The 14,634-nt window shown below is 42.4% G+C and overlaps 1 long non-coding RNA gene across 1 annotated transcript in view; it reads left to right on the top strand.

Moving 5' to 3' along the window:
* The window catches only part of LOC120749994 (uncharacterized), a 64,852-nt gene that overhangs the window by 41,680 nt on the left and 8,538 nt on the right, over positions 1-14,634 (top strand). Inside the window, exon 2 of the long non-coding RNA XR_005699895.2 lies at positions 4,199-4,303. This is a non-coding gene — a long non-coding RNA (uncharacterized LOC120749994). The remainder of the gene's footprint in view (positions 1-4,198; positions 4,304-14,634) is intronic.

The following is a 14,634-nucleotide window of genomic DNA, read 5'->3' on the forward strand; positions in this document are numbered from 1 at the left end:
TGGAGCAACATCACATGTTTGATTGGACTGATGAGATGGTCCAAGTCCCTCCTCACAAGGCACTAGCATTGCCTCTTGGAAAGGCAGACAGGACTGAATTCAGGATGAATTCAAATCATCTGTATGGGTGCTTTGGATGTGTAGTCCCGGGTCTCAGGAATGTCCTAGGCTTCAGGCTGCTCCTGGGACTGACCACCTCAGATAAGGTGTGGATGTATATCAGAAGAGTGGTATTTAAACCCTTTAATACAAAATGAAAGCTGGTCCTTCAGTTTGGCTGAATTGAGCTTTTGTCTAGAGAGGAGCATTTTGAAGGACTGCATCTAGTCCAGACATGGCTGTATATGTATTATTTGGATATACTGCGAAGTTTTAAAGGAATGAGGATGCTTTCCAAAAATACTGTGCTTGTCACTAATCTATGTAACTTAGTTAGCAATAAATGGAATTTCTTCTGTAAAATGTAACAGCCATTTTTCCCTAAGGAAAACCTATCCTTTTACCAAAGAAAATGGCCCTTTACTTTTACTTGGTTTCCTTTTTACAGCCCTGTGGAAGAGTCCTGCAGGACAGAGATGCTGCTTTAAGGATGAGAAAACCTCTGCAAGGGAGTTTTTACATTGTCCAACCTAACTGAGGTCTCACAGGGTCAGGCACAGTATCCCTCCTGTGCCAAGAGGAAGGAGCAGCCTCAAGCTCCTTCTTATGAAACCAAAAGGTGAAAAACAGAGGAGAAGTAGCCAGAGATATATTTTTCAGGGAGGATCTTCTCCCAGTCTGTTTTCCTGATGTTCTTTTATATAACTTCTGGTGTGTCCAACCCTTTTTCTCTTCTGGCAATTATCTTCTCATCTGTTATTTTCTCTGCTCCAGGAGTAGAACAGTTGAGCTGTGATGCTGGGGTTTGCTGGAACTGCATCTCTGTAAATAAAAGGATAGCAAATCTTGTGGGGAGAAACAAACTCTCTGAGACAGACAAAGCTTATTTGGTGATTCAGGGTACCTCGCTAGGAATGGAATCAGTCAACCTCATCTGAGGGCTAACAATGACCTGAGTAGGGCTGTGTGAGAGAGGATCTTGGCCAAGTGTTCCTCCCACTCCTCTCTGGGTGAGCAGGAAGGATAAAACCTTTGTCTGGTTTAACAGGGCATCAAAGGCTGGCCCTGTCCAGAGCCTCACCGCAGCGGCAGAAGAAGGAGGTATTGCTGTTGAGCACAGCAACCCTTTACACATGCCAGCTTGGGGTTTAAAATGCAAAATGGCATTTCAATGTTTAAGAATAGCAAGTAATTTGATGGCTGTAACAGAAAAGCTTCCAATAGAAAAGCAATGTGTTCCAGGTCTGCATAACACTGCTGATAAAATTGCCTTTGGATTCCTTGTCCAATATTCCAGCCTTTCTCTTGCTCAGCAAAACACAATAGCTTGCACTAAGCCTCCCTGGGAGGGCAGCTAACAGCACATTTACGAGACACTTCAAACATTTGATCATATTTCTCCTGAGTATATTTAATATCTGTTAGTGTCAGCAGCCCCAGCCTGATCAAAACGTCTGCATTGCTGGGAAAAAAAGTGTTTAATAGTAAAGATGAAATGGGTAAGCAATTACTTACTGATGTCTTTTGGAAATGGATAGGTGACTACCTAGGCTCACCCTACCCCTCTTCTTCTGCCCCCTGTCCCCAGCCCTGCTCTGTTACCACCCTCTTGTTGTGTGCTGCTCTGAATGCATTAGAGTGGTTATTCTGAGTATGCAGGAGATGCCAGGAATAGTTTCAGGTTTCCTGCCTCATCAACCCAAATTCAATCTGTAAAAAATTAATACACCCAGAAGGAACAGTTAAAAGCATCTCCAATCAATTAATGTTAAAATGGGGGCTAGAAGGCTGATTTGTTAAAGGAAACCCAATCCAGCTCAGAGCTCAAGAGGCTATGGAGATGAGTCAAGCTGCAGTGCTTCAGAGGAGGGGAGCAAATAAGGTATAGGTTGAAGCAATCTATGCATCACTCTCAGCTTTCATTGCTTCAATCTGGGGGACCTCAAAGGCACACTCTGTTTGGGGAAGGCCAAGAAGTCTCAGGAGAACAAGCCTTCCTCCCAGATTTCCCACAAGGCAGGAGGTGGCACAAGTCTAGGTGTTTGCACTGGCCATTCACATCTTCCGTCCCTTCTCCCAGTGCAGCTGGGGTGAGAGTAAAGGATGCAGCCATCAGCCTTGAGAGATTTGCACATGTACAGCAGCCCCATGTGTACTGCACTGCTCACTCCAGCGATTCAAAAGACAAGTTGGTACACCATCCCCATAACTTTGCCTTCAAAAACCATAAGTCAAAAAGAGATAGATGAAAGTTGGGAGGTTTTTTATTGATATCTGAACCTTGTTGACATTCAGTGTTATTTTGTAATGGAAGCTGAGACTTATATAATCTCTTGACTCCAGAGCCTGGAGCGTCAAGATGCGATTTTTAAAGGCATGTGGATAAGTTTCAACAATTGCAACAAAGAACCTTGTGGTGTATTTAAATCTATGTAATTTCCACACAGTGGGTTCAATCTGCAATTGTTGACTGCCTCTTGTCTGGTGGGCTATTCTACATAAAGCTGATTTTATTTTTTTTTTCCTTGAATGATGCCTTGATTATTCCCAAAGTGTAGAAAATTTCCAAATCATGTCTGAAGCCACATTTGAATGAAACCTTTTCAAGCATGTTTTCTTGATACCTGCTGCCTTAAAAATAAATAAATATATGACTAACCAAGCAAATAAATAAACAATTAGGTACAAAGCCAGCTGAAGCCTATTGTCACCATTTTGTTTCTGATTAAGGTAGGTCACACTTTTCTTCCTTCCAGCTATTAAGTATTTAGATCCATTTATACTTTAATCCCTTGTCTTTTTTCCTGGTCTTTTGTTGCTGTGTTACATCCTCACAGTCAGAGAGCATTGAACTAAGTGGTAGAAAAATGGGAAGAGGGAGTTAAGACAGTAATCCAGCTTTGAAATAAAAAATTGGCCTGAGGTTAGTGCTTGAATCTAAGGAGCTTACCGAAGGCAGATGGGGGGAAAAAAAAAAAAAGAAAGAAAAGACTGACAAGAGAAACTGAGGCAATGCAACTGAGCCAACACTAGTGTTTATCTGGGTGGAGCATTTGAGCCGAGTCCTTGTGACAAAGGGTTAGTTAAATTGCATTTCCCTGAGTGTTGACTGGGCCAGAGATAAGAGTGAGAGATTTTCAGAAGGTTATGATAGGACTTTTAGGGTTGTTAGGTGAAAATGTAGTTCAGCTGCTGCTGGGCTATGCTGCTGAGTGGGCTGCTCTGTTCAGGGAGGGTTTCACACTGCCATGAGGAGGAATCAGACAGACTCCACAGGTCCTGAGATGGGGGGTGTTCATATTGTACTCTTCATCTTCCCCTCTATCTTTTGTTCGGGCAGAGGAGCACTGCACCCCAGAAATATGGTCACTTGGTTTACGAATCATTGCCTGTGAGATTTAGAATATGTCCTGGGCTTGATCTTTTCTGAAAACTAGATTTCCCTTGAAGGTGGGAAGGAGATTTTGTGGACACCAGCGAGAACTCTGCTCATAGTGAGGAAACATGCCTGCCTGTTAACTATCACTTTTTCTATATTCTTCTTTATCTTTGACAGTAGCAGCAATCTCTCCTCTGGTTATATTAGAGGAAACTGGCTAGAGAGAGCTCAGGTAAAGCCAGTTGAGATATTCTTATGTTCACTAAAAGAAGTTTACACAAAAATACAATTATTGGTCTCCTCTGTCAATAACTGGGCATGCTGACTCCATAATGCCCTAGGTTACACTTCTAGTTCCTTGCTTCTTGAAAGCCAAAATCAATTTCCCCATGAAATTTTGAAAATAAAATACCTATTTAAGGAGACATTTTGGGCTCTGTGTGTGCTGCATCACAAGGAGATATAAACAGGGTTTTGCTGAAAATGAGCATCACTGTTTCATTTATCCAGGTCTGGGCAAAAGGAATGATGTTTCTGCAGTCAGATACAGGAGACTGCATGGCTCAGTTGTGCCCTACACCAAGACACAATAAACACAGTATGGTGCAGCTTTAATTTTAATTCAAAATAATAATTTCCATAACCTACAAAATTCCTCTAATACACTTATCTGGGAGAACACAAAGATTAAAGAAATCCCGTAATTCCTTTATCTTTCAGATACAGGACTGAAAACAAAGACATCCAAACCTTGAGCCATTTAGAAGAGGAAGAAGCCAAAATCTGTGCCAGAGGTTTGACTGCTGGGTTTACTCATGGCTTCAGGTAAGCCTCTTTCCCTGGGTTATTTAGCATTTCAGAGGCCCTCTGTGGTCCTCAAGGAGAGCTGTGGATTACAGACGTAAAACCTTGCATAGCTTGCAGCCAAGGCAGAGCAGGAGGAGTACAAACAAGCTAATCCAGGGTGCCTTCCTATCCAGCTGCCTGCCTCTGACCCTGGCCAGCACTACATGCTCCAGAGGAAGATGTAAGAACCTCACAGCAGGCAGATCTAGGATAATCAATCCTTTCAACCTTGTTCTCAAGCCCCATTAGATCTCATCCTGATCCCAAAATAGTTAGAGGTTGGATTAAGTCTTGAAGGATGGCATTTAATATACTCTGAAAATTGTTGTTATCATTAACTCCCATGACTCTGGAAACTAATGTTATCCATAGACAAATACATTTTCATTTTGAATCACCTTGTGTCCTTGTCTACTATAGCAATGAGTACATAGGCTTAAACACCTGTTTGCAAAAGGTATTAAATATTTCTCTCTATCTGTGGTGATTTTGCTGTGATTTTTTTCAATGCATGTCTCTTTTCCTGACATTATGAGCTAAGGAGGAGGGATAAAGTGAGTATACTCTAAAGATTACACATTCCTTCATCACATCATTGTACAAAAGGTCTCAGGAGATGAATTATTTCAGCAGCTTAAGCGTTGGTTTGGCAGCCTGTTTCCAGCCCCACACAAAAATACAGACAGATTTGCACCTTGCCCAACACAAATTCTGATCCACACCTCAGTCCAAATTGCTGACCTTGGCTGACGTTTTTCCCAGCTTTCCTACTCATGGTCAGGATAAGCAAGATCCTATAGGAAAGCTATTTTTGCAGACCATCCATCCCTTGGCAGCCCTTTCCTGCCCTGCTCCAGCTGGAGCAGTGGCTCGTGTCTCTCTCCCAACAATAACCCTTTCACTCACCCTTTTTGTCATCACAGCCTTATCCAGAACTCTGGGGCATCTCAGGAGGTGGAAGAGTTGCCAGTCCAGAATGCTTTTCCAGCTTCCCTGTTCCTTTGGCCTCCTTTTCAGCCTGCACCATTTGTAGCACTCTAACTGTAGTGATTTTTAAACCTAACCCTTGCTAATAGCCTTGTCTTCTGCTCTTTCCCTAGGATGTGTTCTTAATATTTTGCTTTAACAGGAACCATATCCCCATTTAACTTGGGCAGTATCTCTCAGGAAGTTTCAGAGCCGATGAAGAGATGTAATGTGTAGGATTTCAGCTGGATTTGTAGTGCTTACATAGAACTGCTCAAATATTTTTGAGTGTTTAATTAATTTTAGCTATCTGCTATCGTTTGTGCACAGGCTGAATCTACATGGATATATCTACAGTGATGACTCAGACTGTCTCCTTGTGTCACCTTTGTATCTTTGTACCACCTGCAGCGCAGCATCCTCTCCCAAACCCCAGCTCTTGACCGTTCCTCCTCCCTGCTCTTTCTCCATCCTTTATTTGCTCTCTCCTTATAACATCACAACCTCTTTCCCTTCCATGTTTCATACTCTGTTCTTCTCTCCTGCTTGGTGTCCCGCACTGAGAGAAAGGCCAAGAGGCGCCTGAGGGCCCCATGTGTGACTCTGTGTGTGGCGGGGAAGAGACTGCAGAGGAGGACCTGTCTGGGAGAACTGGCAGAGCCCCAAGCTGTGAACTGGGGAGGGAAGCAGGAAGGGAGGTGCTGCCCTGCTGTGGGGCACAGCCTCTCCCGTGGTGTGACAGGGACAATTGCTGCTCAGAGCAGCAGTGGCATTCTGGGCACATGTCTGCTGAAGGGGAGGCACCGTGCAGCCATGAGGGCCCTCGGCACTTTGCAGGTACAGATCATGGGATGGGTGTAAAGAAAATTTTGCTTTTTTTGGTAAAGATTTCCCACCCTCATTTGGATTCTTCATTTAGATGCCGTGAAAGCAATATTTTCCCCTTTTCCAATGTTACATATCTTTGGTGTTTCGGCACTGGAATGTGGTTACCTGAGCCAGTCTTCTGGTTGCCTAGAGTCTTTCTGAGTGTCACCATAATAATAATTCTTACTACTCACCCACCTAAAAATGCCTAGTGCATTTTTGCTATTTCAGTTCCAGTCTTTTCTAGATTGTTCATAAATACGAGCAAATTAAACAATGTGGAACCTTGAGGCATATGATGTTTTCCAGGGTGAAAATAGGCCATCTGATTCTTCACTTCTTTTCCCTTTATTAAAGTTTCATCAAAATAATAGTTTACTTCCTTCTCTGAATTCCTACAGTTTCTCTTTTTTCGTGATGTTTGCTCAAAAGCATTTTGACAGTCTCAGTAGGTCATGGCTTTCCTCTGACATGGCCAGAGAATTATGAGAGATTAGTGAAACATTTTTGACTTCTCTGGCTGTCATTTTAAACACTCTGTTACTATTTTCTTCTCATTCTTAATGTTGCTTTCAAGAAAGGATAGCTAAAACATTTCAACCAAATGTAGCTTATCAGACTCCAAAAATCTATTTCTATTACCATCCTGATCACAGCACTCCTCAGCACAACCAGGCTTTTAAATATGGAGATCAGTAGTAACTGGAAGAGTATGAAAATGGGCAGATTTCAAGAGCTTTGGGCTTGATTTTCCAAACAGCTTGGTATTAATACCTGGGACTGGAGTTTCACAGACCTAACTCAGTGGGAACAGAACTGTGCTGGAAACCTGACCCAGGGCTGTGCTTTGGCCCCTCTTAACAAGCTGATGAGTCTTCATGGCACAGTGCAGCTCTGTGCAGGTAACAAACTCAGCTTCCAGGGTAGACCTTTCAGTGCCCAGAAAATTAGCCTTCCAGTAGAGCAAAGCAGCTTCCCGGCTATTTGCCTTCCACTTTAGATGATAATTAGGGCAGAATTAGCTTGGTGGCCTTTGCCCAGTGTGTGGCTGTACCAAGAAGATAAGTTTATGCTTTGGAAGTCTTTAGAAAGTGTTTTGGAGAGTGTATATGCTCATCCCCCATCTCAGACAATGAGGAATTCTCTTTCTGCAACCACTTCTGCATGGGATGAACCCAAAACCTATGGAGATTTCTTCCCTCATACAGAGATACCGAGAAGGTGAACATGCCTTTGCCTCAGACATTCATCAAAATTCCCCTCTGACCCTCACAGCTTCTTCAGGACTAGGAGACCCCTGAGCTCAGGCTGCTCATGCTCCTTCTCCCAGTGAAGTGTAGCTTGTCCAGAGGGACATGTGCTTCACTGCAGCTGGTCCTTCAGGCTGTCATGACAAACAAAGTAGCCCTTGACTGGCTGCACATGTGCATCCCTGGTGCTCCACTGTTGCCTAACTCTACTGAGAAGAAATGGGTGCTGTATTTGATGACTTAGCCTACTCAGTGGACACAGTTCCTGGAAGAAAAACCCAAGCTAAACAAATCAAAACTCACAGAAATCAAAACAGCTGGGAAGTGCTGCTCCATATAATCCCAGCTGTCCTGTGCTGCTGCTAAGAGGAGTCACGTGGCTGCTACAGACACATGTGGGAAAATGATGTTATTAGAGGCATCAGGTATCTGTTCAGGAAGCTGTGGGATGCAGCCATTCCTTGGGCACTCCAGATGTATTTACAGTATTAAAAGGTCAAACAATCTTTCTATTTCTCTGTTTGCTTCAGAGAGTTTTGTTGAACATTCTCACTATTTGTTGTGGTATTTCTTTGATTTAAGAGGATTTCTCTACATAGCTGTAGTTATTAGAATGCAGTGTGTGTGTGTGCGGTGAATGTGCTATTACAATAACAAACTTCCCCTTGTAGTAGATATTTATTCTGAGAGCAAAGCATTTAGTTCAGCTGTGCATGTGGCAATAAAGAAAAGATGCACTAGGTAATTTGGAAAAAGAAAAATGAGTGAAATGGAAAAAGACACCAAATTAATAGTTTAGAGTGATGACTTCTGTCCCTGTCTTTGTTATGGCCTCTGTGCCAACTATTAACTTACTTTTCATTACCCTTTTTTGACAGACAGAAACCCTGTACAACAGCATAGACTCCTTGAGAATTGAAATTCCCAAATTTTTCTCTTCACATAATTCCCCTCTAATTGCAGGTAGGGCTTTTGGCCCCATGAACTGCAGATGAATTCCAGAAAGCTTCTGAATCCCAAAGCAGTTGTTAGACATCCTTTGTGATCCCCCTCCAGAATTTGCCTGCTGTTCCTTGACCACAACACCCTTCCAGTGTCAGTGAGGAGAAAGAGGCAGCAGAAAAGGGGTTGCTGGAGTGGGAAGCAGTTAAACACAGCACACAAACCCTCTGATATAGTGAGAGAAGGTAGAGGCACTGAGGACTTTCTGTGAGTTTAGGAACAGTAGGAATGCTGGCATTATCAGCCAGAGATAATTGAAGATATTATAATGAAGGCAGAGAGTCAAAGGCATTATGTCATGATTTCCGCTCTATATTTGAAAATCCACAGCATATGGACTTGGATAAGGCTGATTACTTTCCAGAAGAAGTAACTGAAGAGTCTGCTAAACATTGTCTATTAGGACAAAATATATCTAGGAGTCTTGAGAGAGTTGGCTCAGGAAACATCTGTTTTTAATGAACCTGGGAGTGCTGGCAATATTGCAGATGACTGCAAAGGTCTTAGGTTTTGCCAGTACTTTGCCACTCTTCAGAGGCGTGTAACAGGAGCAGTTAAGATAGTTATAAGCTGAACAACTTGAAATTAATATCTGGCAAAATAGTGCAGAGGGGAATATGATGTTCTAACTGGAAATATAACTAATATCAGGCAACTTAGCTTTCAAGGAGGTAGAGTCTGGAAAACAGAACAACTTTTATTTTGTATGTGATTACAAATTCAGTTGTCAACAGAGACTGCAGAGAGATAATGTGCTTTTGCACTGTGTTCAGCATGCCCCAGCACAATATTTTGACTTGAGTCAAAAGAGGTAGGGAATGCTGACTGATGGGAGTGAGGTTTTCAGGAAATAGTCTGTGTCCAGTGTTATTTCCATTTCTCTATTGGTGATCTTGAAATAAGTATAAAATTGCTGCAGATAAAATCTGAGGATGACACACAAACTGAAGGAGTAGCCAGTAATGACAGGGACAGAGTGGTTACACAGAGAGATAGGATGGTGCAGTCTGCAGTGCCCATTTCAATAAAATGCTTTTTGATGTTGCCAAATGCCAAGTCATTCACCTGGATTGCAGGGAGACCAGTTTTGATACAGTCAACTCTTATTCATGGCAGCCCTAGCACATGATTTCTTTCCTTTTCTTTCCTATTTTTTTTTCTTTTTTCTCATCTTGAAATATCTGTTAAGGTAATACATTTGGATCCCATCACTGACTGTTTTGCAAGTGTTTGTTTGCCTGCACAGACTGTTTTTAGGTGGCTGCATATGTTAGTGTTAGTCTCTTACAGGTGAGGGTGACAGTGTTGTACCAGCAGTGAGTGAATCAGAGTTGGTGGAGGTGACTGTTGATTCTCTGTTGTCACTCTGCTGCTGACAGTACCCTTCTCCTTGTGTGCTTTTCCTACCCGGGGGCAAGCTGATTAAAACAGCTCACATCATCCCTGAGCTTGGTACTCCGCTTGTGACTGAAGATTCATACTTAGGCTGATAAATTACACCGAGCCAAATGTGCTTGCTTTAAAGTTACCTGAAGCACTTTCTTGGACAACTGCCCTTCCCAGTTCATTATTTGGGCAGTCTCGTACCATCTGTCCTTACTGCAGCTGGGTCTTCATTTATAGACCCTCAAGGTTCAGTCTTCATGCTGCAAGGTTTGAAGGGTGATTAGCATCTCACACTGTCTTGGGCAGGATAGGGAAAGTCACAGTAGCAGAGTTTCTCCAGCTTGTACTTGCTCTACAGCATCAAAAACTCATATTTCTATAGAATAATGTAAAGATGATAAAGGGTGGGGGGTGTATTTCCAGTTGATTATTAGGATTATCTTGATTTCATGCAGGATCTTGAGTGAAAATCAAGTATCTTAACAGAGAAGTTGCATGTATGAAGATGGATCTATTGATAGATGCTCTACTTTAGTAGTTTTTTTCCTCCTCAAAATCAAATATCATTTACACTAATGTAAGCCCCCAAAGTCTTGTGGAATATTTTTTGGTCACAGATTTAGAGTACATTGTCTCCACATCTCTTTTCATGGATCACTACAGTAGGCAGATGTCAACCACAGTGCTGGGCTCAAGTCCTGACTTGCAGGACTGGTCAGCTCTCCCCCATCACTTCAGGATGCTCCTCTACATGCTCACGGCACCCCACTGAACACATTCAAAAAGCTCCTGCCACTAAGCTGTTGAAAGCTGATGAGATCACAGCCTGGGAAAACAGCTTTATTAAAATGGGGTCCTGAATATTGAACCAATTTCTCAGACGTGCTTCTCTTGTCGTTAACCCTGACAGATCAATGGGTTTAAATTTCTTTTTCTAACAGGCTAAGCAGGCTTTGATAAAAAACAAATGTATCTGCAAACTATTCTCTCTTTCTTTCCAGGAGACTACTTCTTGGTGCATATCCACCTATAAATATAGTGATTGTTAAGAAATTTTTTCCCCCATGATGGTTTCACATCAAAAGGCATGAGATACAGTTAATTGTACTAATCATGCATCTTTCAGAACTTATTTAGTGGATTATATACTGCCTCCTCCCCCTGCTAAGTAATCAATGATATGGGTATACCTCTTTTTTTAACCATCTGAACCTGCAGGTGGTTCCCTTCTTGTTGCACTAGAAGGGAAAGCAATGATGTAAAATTATTTTTTATGGTGCTAGCAACCAAGGAGTTAGGCCCCTTTCCCTACAAGTCCCCAGCCTATGGATGTTGTTTCAGGTCTATTTACAGGAGTACTGATGGGTATGACAAGAACTATAGAGGAAATATGAACCTGCTTTGTGTGGTGATGTGGTGAAAAATTAGATGCCTCTGGAGAGCTGGATCTGAAATGCTGTTCCAAGGTTATGGGGGCTCCATTTTGCCACTGCCTTCACCAGCCTGTGAGAAAGAAATGGGTATAATCTCCTTAGCAAGAATGACCCAGCAGGGAAGAAGTCTTTCCAGGCTCTCACTTTTTCCAGCTCTTTTTAGCAGATGTCAAGGAAATTGCACCTGACCATCAGAACAGAGTCTGGGGGACGTCCCACACTCCACTCCTTCTTTCTGAAGCTGATGATTGTGTGGATGACTGCCTCTGCCCTCTACTCCCCTAGGATAAAACTGCCTGAGCTCCTGCTTAGGGCTCCTCTGGGGGACCTCCTAGGCTTGCTTTGTCCAGTCTCATGACCCTCAGCAAAGAGTGGAACAGGAATATCTAGGTAATTTCATTTTTCTGGGTGTCTTGTGTGAGCTGGGTTATTGCCAGAATACGGGCTTGGGCAAGGCAGGAAAGTGCATGGCAGAGGGACATGAGGTTCAGGTGACAGACACATGAGAAGTGATTTTCAAATTTACTATGTCCCCTTCTCTGAATCTTTTTGGGGGTCTCATTGCCTGTGACCGTGCTGTACCACTTCAGCAGCTGACACCCAGGCAGGGCATGCGAAGCTTCTGCACCACAGGGCATTTTGTGTGCAGACTTGGGGCAATGAGAAATAAAGGATTAGTTTGGCTTGTCCTCACAGTGTTGGCTTTTAGGTTGCTTCACTGTGATAGAGAAATTTCAACATCTGTAAATAATTCTGTCTTCCAGAGAAGTGATTGCCTGTATTGCATTACCTGTGAAAAATTCTTGCCCCAAAACCTTATTTGTGGCTCCATTAACCTAAAGAACTCATCTGAATGCTCCATTTGCCTTTTAAATAAAGAACAAGTGATTGCTGAGGACTCAAATCCCTATCATTTTGTGTTGCTTTCCTCATTATGAGAGGAACATAAGGGTCCCTGATCATTATTTCTGACTCTGTCATTAGCAAAGGTCTGGAAAGCGTGTTTTCACTCCATTAGCCCTCAGAAATAAAAGAATGATTGCATAAGTCGAGAATAATTATTTCAACCAGTTCTTCTCAATGTATTGCTGTGGAACAGGCTGGGATCTAAACAGGAGCTGACAAATTAATTTATATTATTTCTATTTTCCAGAAAAACCACTATGTTCAGGACTGATTTAGAAATACAAACGGCTCCATTTGTGGTTTAATGTGACTCCCTGATCACCTATGACAAACATCAGGAAGCTAATATTTTCCTTCATGATGTCTGCCAGGATTCCTGCAATTTACCCCCAGAAGAGTGGTAGAACAGAGATAGCCAGATCTGCCATGGTCCTTTTGTTTCTCAGAAGCGTGTAGATACTTATACTAATCAGGACTGACCTCCTTCTGTAATGATACCCTTCTGTGATGGTGTTGAAGTTCACAGTTATATGATGGCATGTCACTGTAGGACACAAAAGAAAGACGAAAGACTCCAAATATTTTAGAAGGCAAAGAGTATAGAAGGGTTTATTGTCTAATTCTTACCACCTTTTATAAGGTGCTCCGATACAGACTTAACATGATTGGTGAATAGGAACAACACCTCTCTAATCGCATCGGTGAAACTAGAGAAAACAGCAAAACACCGCCTGGAGAAAGATTGTTTTGGGAAAGGATAGTTGTTTTGCCAAGATTGTTTTGAGAAGAGGCTTTCTCAAGAAATTTTCCCTTGGGAAACAGTTAGAACTGCTAGCAGGCTAAAATCTCTTCAGACTTAGAAATGTCAGGCCCACAACGACATGTGAGTCCAGGCATGGTCCAGATCCGAATAGGGTGCTTTCCATGTTCAGAGCAATTTCTTCTTTGCTTTACAGAAATGATGGAATGCCCCCACTTTTCTTTCTTTAAAAAAAAAAAATGCAGCAATTTTTCCTCCAGATACAATATTAAAACTTGCTAGACCACTGATGAGGTTTGTAATCCCTTAGCAAGACGTGCTTGCCACCAAGAAGGGCTCATAAAGGACGGCCTCTTTCATGGTGTCTTCAAAAGAGACAATGTGAGTCAGGGCCAGTGAGATGGAGCCTTTCTGTCCCACCACTGCTTGTCGTCAGCAGAGACAACCTGCTTCACAGCAAAGGAAGGCAACAGACAGTAGGATGATATGATAATTCAGTCTTGGATATAAAGTTCTATAGAAGAAGCATTATTTCTTATTTTGACTGAAAATGTTCTTATACTGCTGCAGATAGTAAAGTTAAATACAATGCAGATGAGAGCTTGGAGTGAAACTGGGTTGAAGGAGATTATTTAGTCCCCTTTCCAACTGCAAAAGACTTTAAAACCTTTTCTTTAAAAGTACCTATGAGCCCATTAGCATGAAAGAAAGCATCTCCTATAGATCTGTGCAGTGCCTTTCACCACAAGCTTCTCAACTGGGGTCATTGGTGGAGGTAGGAAAGATCACATTCTCCTTGTCAGTGAAAAGTTGTGAGCTGTTGTATTAGCATTTTTTTTTCAACAGGTGTATGGTTGCCAAATGAGACGTGGAGTGAAAGCACAGGTATTCTGTGCGCAGATGCCATTCAATAAGAGACAAAGGTGATGAGTACAGAAACAAAAAACCCAGATGATACTGTGAATCATGATACTGTGCCAGAATTTTATGTTAATTTCACACCTTGTTTTCCTCACCTCTGAGTGTGCTGGTTCCTAGGAGAGGAAAGAGTTCAAAAGCTTGACTCCAGCAAACTCACAGAAAGCCTGCAGTCATTCACACTTCACTGTTAACACAAATCATAACCTGAAAGACAAAGAAAGATGTCCTCTGTCTAACAGTGTTGTAAAACAATTATCATAGTCCCTTTCTCCTCTGAACAATCCTCATGGAAACCTAGCCAGAGTGTCTACGATAGAAGAGTCCTCTGACCAGTAGTATAAAAAAGACAGTGTCAGTCCTGAGACAAGGAATTCATCTTAGCCTTGAGATTGACCTGAACTTTAAAGGATCTGAGCCCAGGCATGCAAAGAATAACAATTGGTACATGCCATAGTACCTTGTAAAAGCAGGCACTGTGGGAGCTGACATGACCATCACTTTTGCTGGAAGATTCACGGTACAGGTAAAGCCTCATCAAAATAGCCCAGAGAAACAATGGGGTATGCCTGGGGAGCTGTGAGATATGGCCCATATCTGCATGAGATGAGCCTTCATCCCACTCCAGAACTGTGACAGTGACACATAGGCTGAGGAGGTGTTTTGAAGCATTTGGGTGATAAGCACCCAAAGCTCCTCATAGACACATCAAGGCTAGAATTACTGCCAGATAAAGTAGAGTGGAAGTAAAAGTGCAAGATGAGATAAGGAATACCATGTTAAGAGTTTCTAAAAGGGCTGTGACACGGGCTGCAGGTTCTC

Source organism: Hirundo rustica, chromosome 3 (assembly GCF_015227805.2).
Source record: "Hirundo rustica isolate bHirRus1 chromosome 3, bHirRus1.pri.v3, whole genome shotgun sequence".
Classification (NCBI taxonomy): domain Eukaryota; kingdom Metazoa; phylum Chordata; class Aves; order Passeriformes; family Hirundinidae; genus Hirundo; species Hirundo rustica.